The sequence below is a fragment of the Erpetoichthys calabaricus genome, chromosome 4 (genome assembly GCF_900747795.2).
Source record: "Erpetoichthys calabaricus chromosome 4, fErpCal1.3, whole genome shotgun sequence".
In the NCBI taxonomy this organism is placed as follows: Eukaryota; Metazoa; Chordata; class Cladistia; order Polypteriformes; family Polypteridae; genus Erpetoichthys; species Erpetoichthys calabaricus.
The window spans coordinates 335,417,308-335,439,284 of record NC_041397.2 but is presented as its reverse complement, the minus strand read 5'-3'; the positions used below and the strand labels follow the sequence as shown (position 1 = coordinate 335,439,284).

The 21,977-nt window shown below is 41.8% G+C and overlaps 1 protein-coding gene and 1 long non-coding RNA gene across 4 annotated transcripts in view; both read left to right on the top strand.

Moving 5' to 3' along the window:
• The window catches only part of LOC114645002 (uncharacterized), a 35,512-nt gene extending 28,976 nt beyond the window's left edge, over positions 1 to 6,536 (top strand). The window contains exons 2-3 of the long non-coding RNA XR_007934792.1: positions 5,521 to 5,592; positions 6,026 to 6,536. This is a non-coding gene — a long non-coding RNA (uncharacterized LOC114645002). The remainder of the gene's footprint in view (positions 1 to 5,520; positions 5,593 to 6,025) is intronic.
• Positions 1 to 21,977, top strand: part of LOC114641362 (butyrophilin subfamily 1 member A1-like) — a 994,484-nt gene that overhangs the window by 725,111 nt on the left and 247,396 nt on the right. The gene's annotated exons all lie outside the window — the stretch shown is intronic.

Below are 21,977 nucleotides of genomic sequence, written 5' to 3'. Positions count from 1 at the left end.
CCGGGTGACACCCCTGCTGCATATGTTCTGGGGGAGCAGCCATGTGCTCCTCAGTACCTCCCCCGGGACGCTTGGTGGCAGCCTCCCTGGGTGACATTGGTGCCTCAGTTTCCCGCAGGGCTCCATGGAAGATGGAGTTTTCCACAATCCTGTGGGGACCTGGGGTGGCCGCCAGTGGGTGCTGCATGGATCCCGCAGCCTCTGTGGACACCTCTACAGCCCCATCCAGAAGTGCAATTAGCAACAGGTGATCAAGCACCTGGAGCACTTCCAGGTGGGCTATAAAAAGGGCCAGCATCCACCACTCAGGAGCCAGAATCGGGAGGAAGAGGACGAGGTTGCCTGGGAGGAGTGGTGGTGCTGCCAGAGGAAGGATTGGGAAGGTTCCCTGTTTTATTTGAAGTGTTTTGGGACTGTGTTGGGCCTGTGGGACACGGGGAAGACGTACCCCACGGCTGAAGGAAAAATAAAATACTCTTTTTTGATTTTACACGTGCCTCTGTGTCAGTCTGTGCCGGGTTGGGCGCTATATAGCACCTTATTACAATATATAGATTAGATGTATTCTTTATGATCAAGAGCTTTATTTTGAGAATTTTTTTTTGGATTGACTTTGGCTCTGAACTGAGAATTTGACTGTTGGTTATTGTTTCTGGCTTTGTTGTTTCTCCCTTCGATCGCCGGTTCTGACAATTTTTTTCTCCCTGTCTTTTCTCATAAAGGTTTCTGGGCTCTCGTTGAAGTCAGTACAGCATCGATCATTGGTTTGGGGTCTGTACTGTCATAACACTACTCAGAATGTGATCTGCTCCACTCATGGGCATTGTTTTCAAAGAAATTATCCTCTGCAGAACAAAGTTATAATGTGGAGAATTTGTGAATTTTTAACCATAAAGTGGGCAAGGATGGAGGCACTGGCCGGAAGGAGCAAAATACCCATTTCTAATTTACACGGACCATAAGAATTTAACATACTTAAAATCAGCCAAATGGCCAAATACTCAGCATGCCAGGCGGGCGCTATTTCTTAGTAAGTTTAACATTATAATTTCTTAAGTGGATGCCTTGTCTGGCGTTTTTGAACCAGAACTTATCATTCTACCTGCTAGATTTCTGGGAGCAACATTAACTCCATTTCAACTTTAGGATCAGATTTGTGAAGGTCAATCCTCCATACCCACTTGCTTTAAGTTATTTAAGTTTAAGTTTACTTAAATTTGAAGTTGGTTTATTACATTCCCCTACACTTACAGGGTAAAGTATTAGATTGAACTCATATTAGCTATATATCTGTGTATATTATAGATAAACTCAAAATATATTTTATTTGGGAAAAACAGAAAGAAGTTAGAAATTACATTTCAGCATACAAAATTTGTTACAAAGCAAAATCCTTCCCAAGTCTGCCTATTGGGCTGTTACTACTAATTCTGTGTCGCTCTTGCCCCTTAGAAAGCTGTCGACACAGATTTAATTACAGATCTACCGCCATTTAACGATTGCACTGCATTATTTACTTCCTTCAAGAAACTTTCTACTGCAAAAGAATTAGCTAAATATTTTCTCAAGCATGCAGTTTGTTTCCATGGCTTTCCAGCTCAATTATTTCAAACCAAGGACTATAATTTGTATGCCATTTCTGGTGGTTCTTTTGTGCACTTTTAAGTTGTACAGTTATTCTAACTTTGGGTTGTCACCCAGAGACGCCAGAGGCTGACAGAAAGAACTCATCGTGACTTTGAGAATTTTCTCTATTGCACAGTCAATTCAAGTCAAAATGATAGGAGTGATTATTTGATCTTAGCTGAGATCACTAGAAATATCCTCAAGTGGTCAATCTTGGAATGTCTACACAGATTTCATTCTCCTCTATTAGATTTTTCTTCCATTTCTCTTTGTTCTAGGTGGCAATCTCTATTCTAGGTGGCAACTGGTGGGACATTAAGAGGCTCTGCTGATCAGTTAGTGGATCACAAAAGGAGGACATCCCCTGTGTTTAAATTTGGCTAGTGGGTGTGAGTGGCCATCTGAGATATGCGACTATAGGCTCCTTCCCAAAAACTGGCATCTCAGTACTTTGATCCCTATGGTATCTGGAGACGTGAGAGTCCAGCATTGGCAGCTCATTTTAAGATTCAGTTAACCTTCCATGTCTCCAGATTAAAACCTGTCAGGTATCATCCTTAATAGATAAGCAAACTTCTTCCCGCTATCTCTGTTGATCATTGATCCCCATTGTCTGGGTAAGTGTGCACTGGAGGGGTTGTCGTCCAGGGGATCATTCTTGGGGTCATTCGGGTGATGTTCACGCTCCTAAACTGCTGTATAGGTGGGCCATACCCTAGATGGGGGATCAGTTTTGATTGATGTTTTACATTTCATTTTTCTTGGATTTTATCTCACATGAACAAATGTGTTCTACGTCTTTTCTAGGGAAAGGTCATCCATCATCGTACCTGATGAGAATGCGATTGTGTATCACCACAGTTTGTGTCTTCTCTTGTTAGACAGGGAAATGTATAAATACTTGGATTGAAATGAGAGAATAATAATAATTCTTTGCATTTATATAGCGCTTTTCTCACTACTCAAAGCGCTTAGCAATTGCAGGTTAAGGGCCTTGCTCAAGGGCCCAACAGAGCAGAGTCCCTTTTTTGGCATTTTACGGGATTCGAACTGGCAACCTTCTGATTGCCAGTGCAGATCCCTAGCCTCAGAGCCACCACCTTTACCTTTATAAAAAAAAGTTTAATTTTCTTAGTTGAAGAAGGAAAAACTAAATGTGTGTGTTTCCAGACATCAAGCAGACAGTATGTTTGGAGTTTCCTGTGTTCTTTCACTTTAAGACTCAGGTGAGACCCTGTTGGCCGAATGCCTTGTTAAAGTGAAAGAGAAACTATTGAAATACAATAAGGGTGAGATGAACTAAAGTGCTGGAGATTGAAGAGTTTGTTTAATTGTGCTCAGCCATCTTCTTGCACAGACTGATAACTTGAACTGAGGTGCACTGGCTGATTCTACAGCGAGCCGTCCAGCTTGTTGATCAAAGACAAATCCCCTGGAGAGCACTGAGGCCAAACAAAGTGAGAGCAGGTAAGTCTGCCTCTGCCAGGAGCGCCTCGGCTCTTCACTGCATTGCTTACACAGCGGACAATAGCAGGGAAACTTTGGACCCTTATTTAGTGAATTTTAGGTGGGCTGTGACTTTTCAGCTTAGCCAGTTAAAGATGAATTAAATGCAGGAGGCCTTCATAGAGGATCAGAGAGTTCTGAGAGCACATTTCTCAGGTTTAAAATGGAGAAGGTCCTGTCTGTAGCACTACGAAGAGTCTGTGCAGAATGAAAATACTTTTAAGCACTGGGGGCCTCTGACTTCAACCTCGATGTATGGACGAGCTCTTTACTGCAAAAAGAAATGCAACAGAGCACTCCCATCTCTAAACATTTATCAAAGCTGTCTCTATCTGATATGATTGCATTGTAACTTTCATATTAAGGACTGTGGTATCATACAGAGAAGTGAGTGAACCCTTCAGTGTACCACGTGTGGCTGATTCTTCAATAAAGTCAAGTGTTAAGGTGAAAGAAACAAAGATAATAATAATAATAATAATTCTTTGCATTTATATAGCGCTTTTCTCACTACTCAAAGCGCTCAGCAATTGCAGGTTAAGGACCTTGCTGAAGGGCCCAACAGAGCAGAGTCCCTATTGGCATTTACGGGATTCGAACCGGCAACCTTCCGATTGCCAGTGCAGATCCCTAGCCTCAGAGCCACCACTCATAGATGGAGCAGATCTGCTGTGTCTGGTGTGCCTGTTGGGGTGAATATTAAGAGACTGAAGTAAGGAGGACTGTCAGTGGTGACAGATGAGATAGGAAGCCAACTCTGAGATACATCATCAGGAGCACTGAGAGAGAAATTAACAAAATGAGCAATGAATTTCTGGGGTCTTTGGGATTGGGTGACAGCAATTACACATATCAGTCAGGTACACAGCCTGGTAAAACGTACAGAAATACGATACAAAGCCAGTAACAAAGTGGTCTCAGTGACTATGACACATTTCATCTTGGTAACTCTTGTGATTTGACTGAAATAAGAAAGAAATGAGAGAACCAGTCCTGTCAGTCTGATGAGGGTGTGCCTAGACAGGCCTGATCTTGGTGTTTGTTAAGAAATATCTGAACATGGTGGGACTGTCAGGATAGGGAATGGCGTGTAAGCAGAAGTGAAGTAGTCTGAAGGTACAAGCAGATTATTGTTTTGTCCTCACATGAAGCAGACACTAAGGTGGATGTAGAACAAACACTTGTGTGTATTCAGTTTAAGTTAAAGAATCAACACAACACACCTCCAGTTCTACGTCTGCCTCTCACTCCAGCACTCTCCATGTGTCCCTTTGTGTCCCTGAGATCTTACAGATTGTTTTTTGTAGCTTTTTGATGCCAGACTATAACTTCAACGTGACTCCTTCAGCATAACAAAATTGAGCCACCTTAAAGAACTACTGTATTATGTGTAATTACAACAATATTGCATACATTTACATATCACTTTACTACACTAGTAAAAAATAGAAAGCATTCCTCCGGACCCTCACCATGTGCTACCATCAACCTTTGAAGGAAAGCTGAAATATGCTGTTCATGACATTGACCTTTAGAAATGCAAAAAGAATCCAGGGCTGTTAGGTTTGTACAACTTTTAAAATAAAATGTCAGCAGCCTGGTGGCACAGTGGTGGTCTCACAAATCCAGACTCTTAGTTTGAATCCCTAGCCCTGGCATGGTCTGCATGGAGTCTGCATGGTCTCTTTTTGTCTGAAGAGTTTTATTTTTGGATACTTTGTTTTTTGATTTGACATTGGCCCTGCATAAGTGAATGAGACTTCATGCTCATGTGTGCTCTGTGAAAGGCTGGTACCCTGTCCAGAATTGAACTGTACAAAGTGGAGATATTTCATCAGTAAATTGAGGTAATGTATTATTGTTAATTACAAGAGAAAAGGAGGGCGCAGCTACATGCTGGTCACCAGTGTATTAGTAAGATTTGAGGAGTGGACATGCGGCCTTCTTCACAAGCCATTTGGAGACTGAAGTGTAAGGTAAAGGTTAGTCTACCAGTCCACACGTGCATTAGCCTTATCTGCTGGTCTGATGATCATGTCATCCTTGTGGTGGACTAATCTGAATGCCCATATGTTACTTATCTACAGTAAGAGAACATGTATACATACTGAGAACTTGGCTATAAGACCAGTTAGTGAAATTAAGAGTGTGTAAAGATCTGGGAGTGAATCAAGAAACACCAATGTGGACAGGCAGTAGCATGACTCCAAAAAAAGTCCGTAAGTGCGCATTAATGTGTGCAACATAATGCAGATAATGCTGTGTGTCCATGTCACAGTGGTGGGTGTCCTTCTCCATGCTGCATCAGTTGTGAGTTGATTTACATTTCAAGAATATCACAGTGTCCTCCATTTGACAAGCTTCATTGAGCTGTTCTTTCTTTTTCAGTTATGATCGTTCACACAGGACTGAGTCTCTTTATTTTATGGTTTTTACATCATGCAGACTTCTCCTGGGCAGGTGAGCAGTTTGTTTTCTTTTTATATTTTTCTCTGTGGTTTTTTCCATTTGAATGACACACAGTGCTGGTCAAAGCCCATTTGGAGCTCTAGGCAGGGTGGATAGACGTTGCCTTTTGTTGTCCACAGTGGGTTGTCAGTATTATTAGACTTCGAGCACACCTTAACATCATAATGTATATGTTGCCTAATGTGTTGACCAGCTCTGATGACACAGTAGGACTTTTTACAGTAAACCCATTCTTGGTCATTTTATAAAAGAAGAGTAAAGAGAGAATTCTGCCGAATTATGAAATGTTGTCTGAGTTGAACTTGCAGAGTGAATTGTCAACCTGTTAATTCACACATGCATGATGTTCTTCTGTTTTTTCACTTCACTCTCTTTATTTTAAAATAGTTCACCTTGACTTTAACTCTATTCATTTCATTTTCAGAGAGGTTCACTGTTGTTGGTCCTTCTCATTCCATTGTTTCTTACGTTGGTGAAGATGTCATCCTGCCCGCCTCCCTGTCACCGGCATTAGATGCTGAGGGCTTTGAGGTCAGGTGGTTCACAACTAATATCTTTTAACCAGTGCTTTTATATTTGGATTACAAAATTATAAATCTCATCGACTCAAGAAGAGCTCTTTTTCAAGAGAAGCTGAAGAGCAGCAACGTATCTCTTATTGTGCAGAGTGTCCGTGTGTCTGATAAAGGCGTCTACACGTGTCTTGTGGCCTCTGGACCGTTGGAGGAAGACGTGAAGATTACACTGAATGTTTGAAGGTAAGGGTCAAGTCTGGATATTCATTTATATTTCAATGTATTTCATGGCTCCTCTAGCACTCCATGCTCTTTTATGCAATATGTCTTGTGTTGGGCTTCAGAAACAATTTCTTTTGCTTTGGAGTGACTGTGGTCAGTAGGATTTGTATGCCATAACAGAAGCACTTCCATCCCCACATCAGTCTTTTACATGAGTTTAAAAGCATATTTTCATTATTATTTATGCATTTTAAAATATTATTATAATTATTGTTGCTTTGAGTATATTGTATTACCTTTTGAACCACAGGGCTCATCACATCATTGCACACACAAGCTATTTAAGATGGCACTAGACTGTACCCAAGCAGCTGGGTTCTGTTATGATTTACTTGTTTTAAATTTTTTTTTTTGTCTCTTTTCCCTTGACATCGCCATCCTGAGATTTTATTTCCTGGATGTGACATTGGGTTCCAAGGGGGCTTATTCTGGAAGTTGCACATTATGACATCATTAGCAGGTTGCACCACACATCCACCTCTGTCTAAGTTTACAGATTATTTAAACAAAAAAAAACAAACCTCTGTCTGTGTGTATTGTAGTGTTATTCAGATATTTCTATGACATACTTTTGTTTCTTACTTCAACTCTTTGGAGTTTTGAGGCCCAGTTTTTAGGGGAAGATTTAAGAAGTTAACAACTCATAATGAAGGGTACATTCCAGTGCATAAGTCTGTGATTTTGATGGGAAGAGTTGCAGAATTCAATAAGCAGAAATGTCAGAGTCTCAGTGTGCAAGGCATGATGGTGTCAGTGTGAGATGATCCTGTCCAGAAAGGCAGGACAAAAACAGTTCTTGATTGACCACAAACGTACACAGTGGAAAGACATGCAAAGTGAAGAAGGTGTCACTTACTTTGGCAAGAAGCTTGTGGTGGCCACATAATGAAGACCTTAACTGTGTAACATCAGCTATTAATGGCAAAGCATTGGTGCAATCATAATTTATTATAGATGCCAACCTTGATGTGATATGCATAACAGAAACCTGGCAAAAAATGAATGACTTTACGTCTCTGATGGGGCCGACACCATCTGGATACATTTACTTCTGAGGGGCTCGTAGCTCAAGACAAGGTGGAGGGATTGTATTAATTGTTAGATTGGAGTTAAACTTTAAAAGAATCCCAATTAACTGTCCATTGTCTGTCAAGTGTGTGGATTTTAAACTAATAATGAAATCTGGTGTTGTCTTACTTATTGTTGTCTATTGTTCCCCAAAATACAGTTGGTCTTTTTTATCTGATCTGACTGATCTTTTAACTCAATTAAGTTCCCTCTCCCAGAGAGTCATTGTTCTTGATGATTTCAACACCTATTTTGACATCCCTACATGTAAACTGAGGAATGAATTCCTATCCTTACTGGACTGTCTTGACTTGACACAACACGTTGATTTTCCCACCCACTCTGGTGGTCATATACTGGACCTGATCTGCACTTCTGGACTATCTGTTGCCAACATTTATAGCACTGATTTGGGACTCTCTGACCATAAAGAAGTATTTCTCACTGTCTCTTTATCTCTCCCTCCTCTTACCTGTAAACGACAAATCTCTTACAGAAACCTTAAAGATATCTGTCCCTCTATCCTTTCTGGATCCATTTCTGATCTATTACTGTCTTCAGCTATTCCATCAGCACTAGATAGTCTTGTTGTCCACTATAACTCAGCCCTTCATTCAGCATTAGATAAAACAGCTCCTTTAAAACATAAGGAGGTTTCCTTTAAACGTTCAGCTCCTTGGTGTAACTCAGAATTGTGATCTATGAAAGCAGCTGGCCGACGCCTTGAGAGAATGTCACGTCAGACTGGCCTCACCGTGCACATCCAGGCTTTCTCTGACCACCAAAGAGCTTACAGAGAAGCACTAACAGCAGCTAAGAACACAAATTATGGCAGAATAATAAAAAGTGGCCATGATAACCTGAGGGTTATGTTCTCTGTAATTAATAAACTACTTCAACCTACATCTGGCCCAACTACTTCCTCTACTGAAGTCTGTGAAAAATTCCTCAGCTTTTTCCATAATGTAGTACGTGGTTCCTGAGACTGAGAAAAGGAAGAAAATGCTGATAATTTCCCTTGACTGCTAATGTGATCTGTGAACTGCTGGGCATTTTATAGTGTTTAAAGTTAAACATCTTGAAATTAATTTAGTCTAAATCATTGATTTGTTCATATTCAAAAAATATAAGTCAGAATAAAAATAAGGTCACCTATGAAAATGACACTGTTGAATTATTTTAAAAAAGACAAGGAAACCTCCAGTCCTCAAATAAAGGAGGTCCATATAAGGAAAGCTGAACATTTCCATTTTGGCCTCATATTCTTTTATTTTCAGTATGAAAAAACACCGACCAACAGAGAGCACATCGCTGATCTAACTGTCCTAAGTGGTGCTCTGTAACTAAACGTTGAGGCAAGGATGTAAAAACAATGTTTACATGTGGGCAGAAGTTGAGGGTAGTTGATGATCTTCTCATTTGTCATCATTCATTTCTCTGTCACTGTCATTTTTGAATTCTGCATTGTGGAGTGTATGTGGCTTGTTGATGAACCTTAATATGAGCCAGCTGCTCAACAGCTCTCGGTGTTCAGGGTTACTTCTCATTGTTCTTCATCACTGACGTGCCTTCTGTGTTTGGCTTGACGCTCAGGGGATGTCATCACTGAAGATCATTTTTGGTCCATCATGGTGTGTTGCACTGTTTTTTTCTGATCATGACAATGATTTTGTTGGTAGGACAGGAGCACAGGGTTTGCAAGTTCATTATTTATAATGTATGTGATGCTCAGAAGATGGTACTGCTGTTCTTTTTTTACTTCTTCTTCCTACGAGCAGCCTCAGCAATGCACTTCATGCTCAGCAGATGTTTCTGCTGCTGTTTTACTTTCTGCTAGGGCACCTTCTCAAGCAGTTTGCCATTAGAAAGACATTAATCCCAAAAACTTCAAGGAGGTGTCTGTTACCCAAATGTATTGTTTCACCTGAGTGTATCACATCATAAACCTTTGATTAAAACCAGGATAAAAGTTGTAGCCACAGTGGTTCAAGAGTAATCTCATGACAGAGGACACGACCTTTATCTCTCTCTCTCTCTCTCTCTCTCTCTCTCTCTCTCTCTCTCTCTCTCTTTATATAATATATAAATATATATAATATAAAAGAATCAGTCTCAACATACTGAAAAGGTTTGGGGCAGCCACCTGTATATTGTCCCTGGCTGCAAAAGGTTATTGAAATAAGCAATGATGTGCTCTCTTTGAGTTCCAAACTGAACTGACTTCAGTTGTGAAATGGCGGTTTTAAAAGCCAAAACCGGAAGTGATGTCATCTGAGGCCAGAACTGGAAGTGGCATTGTTCTTGGTGCTGGAACCAGAACTGATGTCAGCCTTGGCACCAGAACCAGAAGTGATGTCAGCCTTGGCACTGGGACGGGTAGTGACGTTGTTGATGTTAAATCAGATAGGGTTTCCCATATTTGTCCAGCAGAGACAACAGAATTAGGTTTTGTGCACCCTGCCACCCCCTGGCCTGGCGGGTAATTACCTCCACTTGGTACATTCAGCTTCCTCCTAATCGCACGTGTGTGACACGCAATTCCCCCCCCCCACACCCTCAGCCCAGACCCATTGCCAGGACATTGTGGCAATGTCGGGTGGCCTTCACGTTTGCCTGATCTCGGTCCGTGCAATTTCTTCTTGTGGGGATATCTTAAGTCGAAGGTATACACACACTGACCTCAAAACCTTGAAACTCTCATGGTTAATATTTGCCACAAAATCGGCGCTTTTCCCCTTGAAATGGCCGAATGAGTAATGCGGTGTTCAGAAATCTTGAACCTTGAAGACATCATTTTTAAACACAGTGAAAACAATGTATTTTGTATACCCTTTCTTGTGTCATAATGAAATTTATTTTATCTTGTAGTGTTTTTGTATAATAAATGTTTGAAATGTGGTACTTCTTTTTGGCTTATCTTGCATATATATAGATTAAATATCTCATCATTGTGATGAGTTACCAAATTTGTGATGGAAATGTTAATTTCCGACAGACACTATGTAGACTGGTCCATCTCATGTATCATCTTCTGCACAGTCTCTTTCAAAAGAAAACATTACTCTAAACACCGTTTATCACTTATCAACAGTGAAAGTTTTTAAAAATTTGTTTGGCTAGTGATGAATGATAACAGAATAATGTGCGTGTGTATGAAATTCTCAAAGGGACGACTCACAAACAAGGAAGTGACTTGATTGACTGGGTCATGCTCAAAACGTGGCAGATCCTGGACAAAGTAAAATGCACATTGTTAGTTGTGCAGTGATAAAAAAGAAACACATCCTAGAACATCGGAGAAGACATCCAAGAAGTTCCAATTAACATATAAAGAGATGTTTCAGTGGGAGCTTTAAGATCAGCTGCACTGTATGCATTGGTTAGAAAAAATGAGTTGCCACATGCAACCTGGATCAATAGGGGGTCCCACTGACCCCCAAACACCCCAGACAAAACCACACAAGACAGTCCCATGTAAAAAACAGTTTTTTTTTAACAAAATACCCCCAATAACTCCTTCCTTCCATATAGCCCAATATGACACTCAAGTCAAGTCAAGTTAGGGAGCCTGCACTGGTACAGTTCATTGCTGCACCCACTACACAATGAAACAATTCGGGATCCCGGTTGGCAACCCCCCAGGCAGACACGTGGTCCAGTCCCACCCTCCGTAATGACCCTCTATCTGCTGCAGCCAGGTGTTAAGTGGGCGACCCCTTGGCCTGGTCCAGACACTTGGGTCCCCAACAATGAGGATCTTACGAGCCGGATCACCCTCGGCTAAACGCGCCACATGGCCGTAGTGCTGTAACTGACGCTCCCTCACAATGCAGGTCATGTGCCTCATTCGGGACTCCATGAGCAACACAAAGTCAAACCAATGGTACCCAAGGATTTTCCGGAGAGACACAGTACCAAAGGAGTCCAGTCTTCGTCTCAGGTCACTGGATAGCGTCCATGTCTCACAACCATATAGCAATACAGGAAGCACCAGGACTCTAAAGACTTGGACCTTCATCCTTTTGCATAGATATCGGGGGGGCCACACACCCCTTTCCTGCGACCTCATGACCCCCCATGCTCTCCCAATCCGTCTACTGACTTCATAGGAAGAGTCACCAGAGACATGAATGTCACTGCCAAGGTAAGTAAACCTCTCAACAAGGTCGACACTCTCTGTGCAGACAGACACACTGCTGATGGCCGTGCCCAAGAGGTCATTAAAGGCCTGGCTCTTTGGTTTTTATCAGGACACTCGCAAGCCCAGACACTCAGTCTCCTCACTCAGTTTCTTGAGCGCCCCAATCAGAGCTTCAATTGACTCCACGAAGATCACAGCATCGTCAGCAAAGTCAAGATCCGTGAATCTTTCTTCACCAACAGATGCCCCACAGCCGCTGGACTCCACGACCTTGCCCAACACCCAGTCCAAACAAGCATTGAACACAGTAGGAACAAGAACATACCCCTGACGAACCACAGAATCAACTGGGAAAAACGCAGAGGTCCTGCCTCCACTCTGCACAGCACTCACAGTACCAGTGTACAGGCCAGCCATGATATCCAGCAACCTCGAGGGGATCCTACGAACCCTCAGGATGTTCCACAGGGCAGCTCAATCAACTGAGTAGAATGCTTCACGAAAATCGACAAAGGCTGCAAAGAAACTCTGGCAATATTTGTGTTTGCGCTCCATGAGAACCCTCAGTGCCAGGATGCGGTCGATGGTAGACTTCTTAGGTGTAAAACCAGACTGTTCCAGTCACTGGTAGGTGAGCAAGTGATCACGGATCCTATTGAGGACGACCCTAGCAAGGACCTTACCCGGCACCGAGAGCAGTGTTACCCCCCTGTAGTTGCTGTAATCCAGGTGATCACCCTTCCCTTTCCAGATAGGAACGACAAGTCCCATTTTCCAGTCAGTTGGCATGATGCCAGTCTCCCAAATGGAAGCAAAGATTGCTTGCAATGCCAAGAGGACAGCCTTACCACCAGCCTGGAGAAGTTCACCCCCAGATACTACAGATCCCTGCAGCCTTCCCCCCCCTCAGCTGGTTCACCGCCTGTGCAATCTCAGTGAGACTGGGGGATTCACAGATAATTGGAGGATCAGCCTCAAGAACCACCAACCCAGAGATATCCAATGTCGTAGCCGAAGGATCGGCTTTGAACAACTGCTCATAGTAGACAGCCCAGTGGGTCACAACTGCAGTGTCATCCGTAAGGACCGTTCCATCAGCTGCCCTGACTGCGACTCTCCAAGGAACAGATTCAGATGTGCGTAATGCTTTGATTCCTCTGTAAGCAGGATGTGGGTCACTAGACCACAGATGGTGTGTCACTTTCTCATAGATTCCTCTAACAAATGCCTCTTTATCTGCCCTCAGAGCCCTCGTAGCCGTTCTTCTCAGTTCCCGGTACAGACCAAAGTTGCCATCGAGCCATGTGCTGCGACTCCTCTTGATGATATCCAGGGTGCCCTGCGAGATGAAACACCTTCTGCTGGGAACACCGGTAACTCCAACACAACCCTCAGCAACCTTCAGGGTCTTGTCATGGAAGGTCTCCCACATCACATTAGGATCGGCAGTCACAGCTAAATCCGCAAGTTCTTCACACACACTGTGTGCAAACTCATTAGAAACAGCCTGGTCTTGGAGTCTGGGCAAGACTCCAATATGACACTGCTAACGCACAAATAAACATTTCTCTGACTCCTTCCAGGTGATTGTTGTCCTTCCTCTCTGCCGACTCCGACTTTCCCAACTCTGACTCTCCCTGGCTGGGGGTTGAGCTTCCTCCTTTATCTTGGACCTTGGAGTGCTTCTGGTGCCAGGGCACAGCCCAAAGGAAGTACTTCCGGGTCAATTGAAAGTCCTGAAAAGTAGGGCTTGTGTCCGCTCCCCTTGGAGGTTCCCATGGAGCCTGACAGGGCTGCTCCATGGGACTACAATATCCATCATGCCCTGTGAGTGTCCACATGGGAAACCAAAGTCAGGGAGATTGCCCTCTAATGTTTTGGTGAAGAAACTGCTCTGCATAGAATATCTTCCCTGATCCATCCATGTTATGTGCATCTCTGCCGGGTAAACATCCAAATTCTATTCTGTCCAGGAAGCCGATTCCCACCTGGTATCTCTCATAAAACATATTTGAAAAATTACATGAGCATTGCAAGGATTTACTTTGTTAAACTTAAAATATCTTAACATTGGTAAAAATGTACATTGTACATCAGAAAGAATAATGTAAGAAATTATCATCAGAAATTAGGTCTGTAATATTAAAATTGTAAGTTCCAATGACTATTTTATTGTTCTGTGTGATTAAACTAGAAACATGGTGGTTTTAAAACTGAATTTATACAATAAATATGTTAGTCAACTAGGATTAGATTTGTAACAAGCTGCAATATGACTGATGGCAAAGCTGGCATCTATATATATATATAAAATTCTTTTTGCGTTTGAAACGGAAATGATGTATGACCACGCGACATGGAAATTACGTTGAGAACAAAGTGGATGCTGGGAGGCACGGAATGTCGGGCTGCTCTGCCGGGTCGAGAGCTTCGCAGTTTCGGGCAGGGTTCTCTCTTCTCGCACTGTTTGTGACACTTCAAGTGCCCCGTCGGCTCCTGGGAGAGTGGAAATCTTTGCGAATGAGTGTAATTGGCACCATTGAAGCAGGGCTCTGTTTGTAAATTGCCCTGAACGACTACCTACTGTCCCTTAAGGTGAGTTTGGGTCACTAAAACCCTGCGACATTCAACTTTACTTTTGTAATCAATTATTTTAAGAAGATGGAGAGCTCACATCTAAGAAGATGTACAGACCTCTTCATGTTAAGTACTGGACTTGGGAATTGTTTGGACCTTCTGCCCGTTAAGCACAGAAGGGCAGCATCCACATTTATCAGAATTATTTTTCTCTTAAATCACAGGTACATAGTGCAAGGTTGTCAGGCGCTGTAATTCCTTTTTGTATTTGGCGCCCTCGCGCCGACCAATTAACCTGTTCCACGTCATCACGTGCCTATAACCCTAATCCTTTGAGATGCTGACTGTGCTTCTGCCTTAAGTAAAAGTAAGCACTTTTAATTTTTTTCCTCCTTCCCCTGAGCTACAGCCCAGACAACTGCAAACATGGGATCCCTTTTCTAGACTGTGGCAAACTAATATTAAGGCGCTTCGCATTTTGTTTTGCATGTATAGGGTTATGAGGTCATGGGAGGCACGCACAGGAGTGTAGGACCGACAGTGCCATCCCGGCCAGTTAATGACAGGGCCATCTCTCCAGTCTACACGACCCGCTGCGATGCTCCCCAAAAGGCGCTCATATCGTCAGCGAAGATGTCTCTCTACACTATATAAAAGAAAAAGGCAAATTTCCTTTCTTTTTACCTTTTTTCCTTTTATCCCAAACCAAAGCCTTTCTCTCTTAACACTGCAGAGGACACAAAACTAATTTTCCTTAATTGCTGATAATACTAGTAAGGCACATTACCACAGGCAAAAATTTGGACGTTCACATAGAAAATGTCATTTCTATAAAACAGCCATAGTGTAGCGCCTTTCACAAAGAATCTACTACCGAGAGATGATCCAGATACATTTTAGCTGCTGTTAGTACTACTTACCTGTTGTGTTATAGCGCCTTTAAAATGTAGTTTACCCCAAACCACTCCAGTAGTGCTCAATGTGTCTTTACTTCTTAAAATGTTAATGTTTTACTGTTTAATAACTTATAGACTACATTTTATTTTTTTCCCTTGCACTCAGTGAGCGAAGCCATCAGGTAATCAGCTAATTACTGATACAATCCTTGAGACCCTTGGCAGTCCCTGTTCAAAAACTTGTAATCTTCTTGGCTTTGGGTCTGTGAGGGGAGGTGCAGAACTGCTGCAAGACAGAACAGACGGACTGATGGACAACGCTCAATGTGTAAACCACTGAGGGACTCCTGCTAGTGCCCAAGAAGCTGCTAAAGTGCCTTATTTAGTGACATTGTATGATTCTGTTATTTTTCTTTATTCATCAGGTTGGCTTGTTTTACTTTGATTTAAAATATATCGAACATTTCTCAGATTAAAGTTAAAATAGCTAGTGACACAAGGTGGTTATCTCTTTATGCTACAGTACAGTCTCTAAGAGAATGCATTTAAAACAGAAGGTACAAACAAAACAGTATCATAGCTGAGGTTTAAATTGAAGTATTAACACATGAGGAACACTTTTGTTGCTCCCCTAATGATGATTTCAGATGTTCTGACTTTATTGTCTAATTTGAATAGAACATGGAAGAGATGTTACCTTGATAAAAATAAAGGCAATCTTACAAGCCACAAAAGTATCCATCGTGGAATTGTAGGACAACCCGGCACACATTTTCAAAATCTCCATCAACTTCGTGCAGATGAGCAGTCAGACCTTCATACTGATTGTTCACATGCTAATGTTCATATATGCAAGATTACAATTTATTATGATAATTAAGCATGGTGATTAACCACCATGATGTGAATGTCAATTTATAGTATTTATAAAGCATATTTAATACAACATCAGCAATGCCATAGCCAAAGTGCTTTACATAGAACATGTAAAGTGAAAGATAACACTTGCAATAAAACAGAAAATATAAAACATAATACAACCAACAATAAAGTGAAACAAACCACTGACTAAGAAGGCAGGAATACCAGTAGCAATGAAGATCACAAAAAGATAAAGAATAAAAACAAGTCTTCAGTCTCATTTTAAACAGTTCAATTAAAGGTCACTCCTTAATGTAATGAGGTAAAGAATTCCACAAACGTGGCACAGCAGCTACAAAATAGTATGAGGGACAACAAGAGACAACTGAGCAGTAGATCTACGCTCTCTGGATGGCTGGTGTATATCACAAAATTCAGATAAATAGGCAGGAACATACCCTTGGAGTGAAAAACCAACAGCAAAGTTTTAAAATCATTTCTGAAATTAATAGGCAGCCTGTATAAAGAGGCTAAAATTGGAGATACAAAGGCAAACTTTCTTGTCCCAACCAAAAAATGAGCAGCAGCGTTCTGAACCAACTACAACCTAAATATCAGAGATTTGCTAATCCCAGAATACAAGGAGCTGTAGTAATGAAGCAGAGAAAAGATTAAAGCATGATTAATTTTCTTTAGACCCCTGGGACATAGAAAAGACTTAACCTTAGCTAAAAGACAAAGCTGGAGAAAGCAACTCTTCTCTGCAGAGTTAATCTGTTTCTGAAAAGAGAGGTTACTATCAAAAATAAACCCAAGATTCCAAACTTGAGGTTTAGAGAAGTCTGCAAAAGTGCCAAGAAGTTCAAATTCAACTTGAACTTTGGCTGCAGGACCAACTAACAGCAATTCCATTTTATTATGATTAAGCTCAAGAAAATTGTCAGCAATCCATGGTCTTAGTTCTGTAAGACAGTTATGCAACTGATTCATTGAAGAATTGCACACAGGAATACAAACCTGTGTGTCATCAGGATAACAATGAAAAATAACATTAAACTTCTGAAAAAAATAGCTCCTATAGGATGAAGATATATAGAAAATAAAATATGACCCAAAATGGATCCCTGAGGAACACCACATTTAACAGGAGTAGTAGACGAAAAAAAGGAAATGAGAATCACTAATAATGTCTATCAGTAAGATATGACCTGAACCAGTTAAGAGCAGACCCTTAAAGTCCCACCAGATGCTCAAGCCGCAACACTCAGATCTCATGATTGATAGATTGAACCAGATTGGTAGATCTCAGATAAATTATTAAACTTAAGATGATCTTCCAATAGGGCGGCATGGTGGAGCAGTGGGTAGCGCTGCTGCCCCATAGTTAGGAGACCTGGGTTTGCTTCCTGGGACCTCCCTGCGTGAAGTTTGCATGTTCTTCCCGTGTCTGCATGGGTTTCCTCCCACAGTCTAAAGACATACAGCTTAGGTGCATTGGCCATCCTAAATTGTCCCTAGTGTGTGCTTGGTGTGTGGGTGTGTGTGTGTGCCCTGTGGTGGGTTGGTGCCTGCCCGGGGTTTGTTTCCTGCCTTGTGCCCTGTGTTGGCTGGGATTGGCTCCAGCAGACCCCGGTGGTCCTGTAGTTAGGATATAGAGGGTTGGGGAATGACTGACTGACTGATATTCCAATTGTTCATAAATAATTCTTTCTGATATTTTAGCTAAAAATGACAATTGAGAAATCAGATGACAATTAGCTAACACTCCATGCTCTAACTCAGCCTTTTTAAGACAGAGTTGCACCACCTTATGTTTAAAAAATGAGGGCACAACCCATTCACTAATAGAACGATTTATAATATCAACAATACTGGACCAAGGACATCAAATGGTGGAACAACATCAGCTGGGCAAAAACTACAGTAGGTCTGCATTCGTCAATAATACTTTATAACTATGAAAGTGTGACAATATCAAAGGAGTCCAAAACAATATCATGGCGATGATGCCAGTGCAGATAGTATTGATTTTGCTGACTAAAAATGAAAGAAACTGCTCACATGAATACGGAGTGCTATTTAAACCCGTCCCAGAACAGGGGTGAATAGCTGCATTAATTGCCTTAAATGATAGCAAACTGGAGAAGTAGTCATATTTAACTGCCTCCTGAAAGTTAGACAGAGGGAGAGAGGTTGGGAGCATAGGCTGATAGCACATCGCCGCACCCCCCACACAACGAAACACCAGGATTGGGACCCGAGTGTAGCGGGTGACACAGAAATCCTAAAAATCTGCACATATGCAGTCAGTCTGCCTTTCTTCCATTGTTGTTCTGCAATACTATTGGTGTGGTGTCATTAAAACAGTGGGGAGGTCTTCCCTTTTGGTAGAGGATTTTGAGGGGGCAATTGATTGTAAAACCATTTTACAAGATGAATTAAAAAGTAAAACAGATTTGTCAACACTTTCACACTGGCCTTGTGAACCCAAAATGGTAAACCTACTTTTAAAATCAGAAATAATAGAAGAATTTCAAATATGACAATAGCATGAGACACAGATTGTCATAATATCATTAACAATAATATTCACATCCATCATGAGAGAAAAACGATCAGAAATACGAACATTGCATATCTCAATGTTATTAACTGTGATACCTTGTGTAAGAACGACATCAAGAGTGTGAGCAAGAGAATGAGTTACAGTATTAATATGCTGAATAAAATCAAACCAGTCCAATAGTAATAAAAAGTCTTTAACCAATGGTCTAGAGTGACAACAAACATGGATATTAAAATAAGTACTTTGTCATTGCAAAGCGTAATATTAGCCAAAAGATCAGAGAATTCAGAAATGAACATATCATCAATCACTGAGGGCCTATAAACCACAGCATACAACAAAGGAGAAGAATTACGCACTTTCAAAAGTGCTAAAAGGACCCCTCTGACACAAGAACAAACTTTTAAAAATAGTGGCCACCACCCCAACTATGAGACAGCCTAGGAGAGTTCAAATGATGCCGGATTTGCTGATATGCCAATCATTTTCTCCTTTTGAAGACTTCTTAATGCTGAAAGTAATGATAAGAGAGAGGTTGTTGACATTTTAATTATTATTCTAAAAATGGTAGTGCTGCAGTCTTAATCTATAACTTGTGGCACCCGGCTGGGGCTCCTACCCGGCCAGGACGTCCGGGGAGACAGGAGGAGGGCTCATGCCTCCTCCAGACCATGAGGGGGCGACTGCCCTGGTTGTATTGGGGGCCACGAGTACAGGGCTTGGAAGCTCAACCCTGTAGGGGCCCATGGTCACCGCCAGGGGGCATCCCCATGCCTGATGGACCCTGGACCTCAGCACTTCCGCCACACAAGGAAGTGCTGGGGGGGGAAGAAGAGAGGGAACACCCGGAGTGCTTCTGGGGAGACAGCCAGCACCCACACTGGGGCGTGTCGGGTGGAAGATTGCCAGTGCACACCTGGAGCACATCCGGGTAGAGATAAAAGGGGCCGCCTCCCTTCATTCGAGGCTGGAGTCGGGTGGAAGCAGGATGAGGTCAAAGAGAGAGAGAAGGAGGCGGTCCAAAGAGGAGGCACTGTGGTTGGCCTGGACTTTGGGGAGGATTGGGGTTTGTGGAGCACTTTTGGACATTGTAAATAATAGGAATAGCGTAAATAAATGTGTGGTGGTGCAACAGAACATGTCTGCCTGTCTGTGTCCAGGGCTCGTTCCACAAACTTTAAAGAAGAATAGGTGTTTGCATCAAAAATTATTAAAGGACATTTGAACAAAAACATACGTCAAAAATTGTTAAAATTAGTAGCAACCTCTGAGCTGAAGGAGTCTTTTCTAAATTTAGTAGAATTAGGTGCTGTAGGACTGGTCATACCTGTGAGCACAGCTGAATGGGCCAAAAAAAGAATACATTCCTACCTGGGGAGTCAAAAGACACTAAATAATCTGGTGCTGACTTCTTTGGAAGGTCCATGAGATTTGATCATGAAAAGGCTGCAGACACTTGGGCTTTTAAGAAGAAGACAAGAATTAAAATATCAAACATTAAGCTTGGTGATCACTTTGAGTATTAAGAGGTTTTCATTACTTAATGACTAAATAATACTTTCAGCTCCAGTAAGTCCAGTTAGTCCTTCATCCCACACTGCTGGGGAGAACACTGAACATGCCTGCCTGCTCAGCATCATAATAACAGGTTAATGGTGCGGTCGTACTCATAACTTCTTAACTATGAATGTTAACCTTGTATGAGGTTTATATCTCATTAATCATATCATCAATCATAATCATTAATCATTAGTCATATCTTATTAATGGTGTACATTCTATTTGTAGATTTAATTTAATTTCACATGGTGGGGTCTAATTAATTTTTTGTATTAAGGCCCATCAATTCAAGTTACACCTCTGGTTAAAATGTTCATTCTTCTCTTCACTGATCTTCCACTCTTTTGTGTTTCATTAGTTTTAGGGGCTCAGCCCTCCATTTCTATGAGCTCCACTGAAGGCCAGAAGACCCGACTGGAGTGCAGCGCTGAGAAGTGGAACCCCCAACCAGAACTCACCTGGAGGGACATGAATGGGGCAGACGTGACGTCACAGTCCACAAAAAGTTAGAGCGGGACTCCGAGGGTCTTCTGAGAGTGAGCAGCGTCCTCCCGGTGAAGGAGGAGTACAACGTTTTCAGCTGTCTGATGAGAAGTAAAGCACCAAAGCCAGACTGGCACTCCGGACTCAACATCTACAGTGAGGGATCAGATGGTGTGAAGTTATCATCACTGCCATTTGCTCAAACATTTTAAAATATTGAGATTATTATGGGATAAAAAATGCCTTCACTGTTTTCCAGCCCAGTCATTAATGCACCACTTTTATACTGAATGTTGCACTGAAATGCATATTTGGTAATCAGCCTCTAAAGTTTAGGCTGCCATTGAGAGAATATCATGCAAAAGTTGAACCACTGAATTGGGAAAATACTTTCAAAAAAAGGAAAACATTCGTAGCAAAGCACATTTTGCTTGTGATAATTTCAAATGTTCCAGGTGAAGAGCAAACAATAAACAACCAGGATGTCATTTTTCTTTACTGTTGAAATGACACACTAATTGAAATGTGTTACTTACTGTATATGAAATCTATCATTTTAAAACAAGTATAGCAAATAAAAGGTGCAGACCCCTGAGATGTGGCTTGACATATCAGGAGTGGTCAGAAGATCAGTTACAATATAAAGGTGTGTCTCACACCAGTAAAGAGTGGCGCTCATAGACTGGAGTTGACCCCACACTGGCTATGGCTGCCTGGCTGTAAGTCTCAGTCCTGAGCCCTGACTCTCTGTGTCACCCTGAGTGAGTCACTTCACTTTCTAGTTCTTAAACACATGAACATATAACATTCTGAAACCTGTTTAGTCTGGTTCTGGATTGTGGGGGGTGCAGCCTGGCCCAGCAGCACAGGTCACAAGGCCCAGTTAAAGCCACACACAGGTCCAGTTTGAATTTTCCAGTTTCCCTAACATGTGTGTATTTGGTTTGAGTTTCCTCCTAAATGTGTGTTTTAAAATGCAGTTGACTGACTAAACTCGTGTCAGATAATCTGCAACATAAAGAAGAGATGAAAGTGAAATATGAATATGAGATGGAATGATCAGAAACAGAAAAAACAGCAACACACACATACATGTCAGCTACAATGGGCAAGAAGTGCGACTTAAAATCAAAGTCATCTGATATCTGACTAAAATAAAAATATACTGGGGACTCAGTCTAGGAGTAGACCCCTAAATCTGTGCCTCACGATTTTAAGAAATGAAATAAAATGTAAAGTTTTTATTAAAAGACTTAACAGACAAAACAGGAAGAAAGGGACATTGAGTGGACATTGATGAAGATGAATTACTGAACAGGAAATCTGTGATTTTGTGCTCATATCATTTATAACAGAGAGTGTGGACTGATGGACACGCTGATGACTTGGGTGTGAAGGTGTGTTTGGTCCCAGGCTCCAGCTACAGG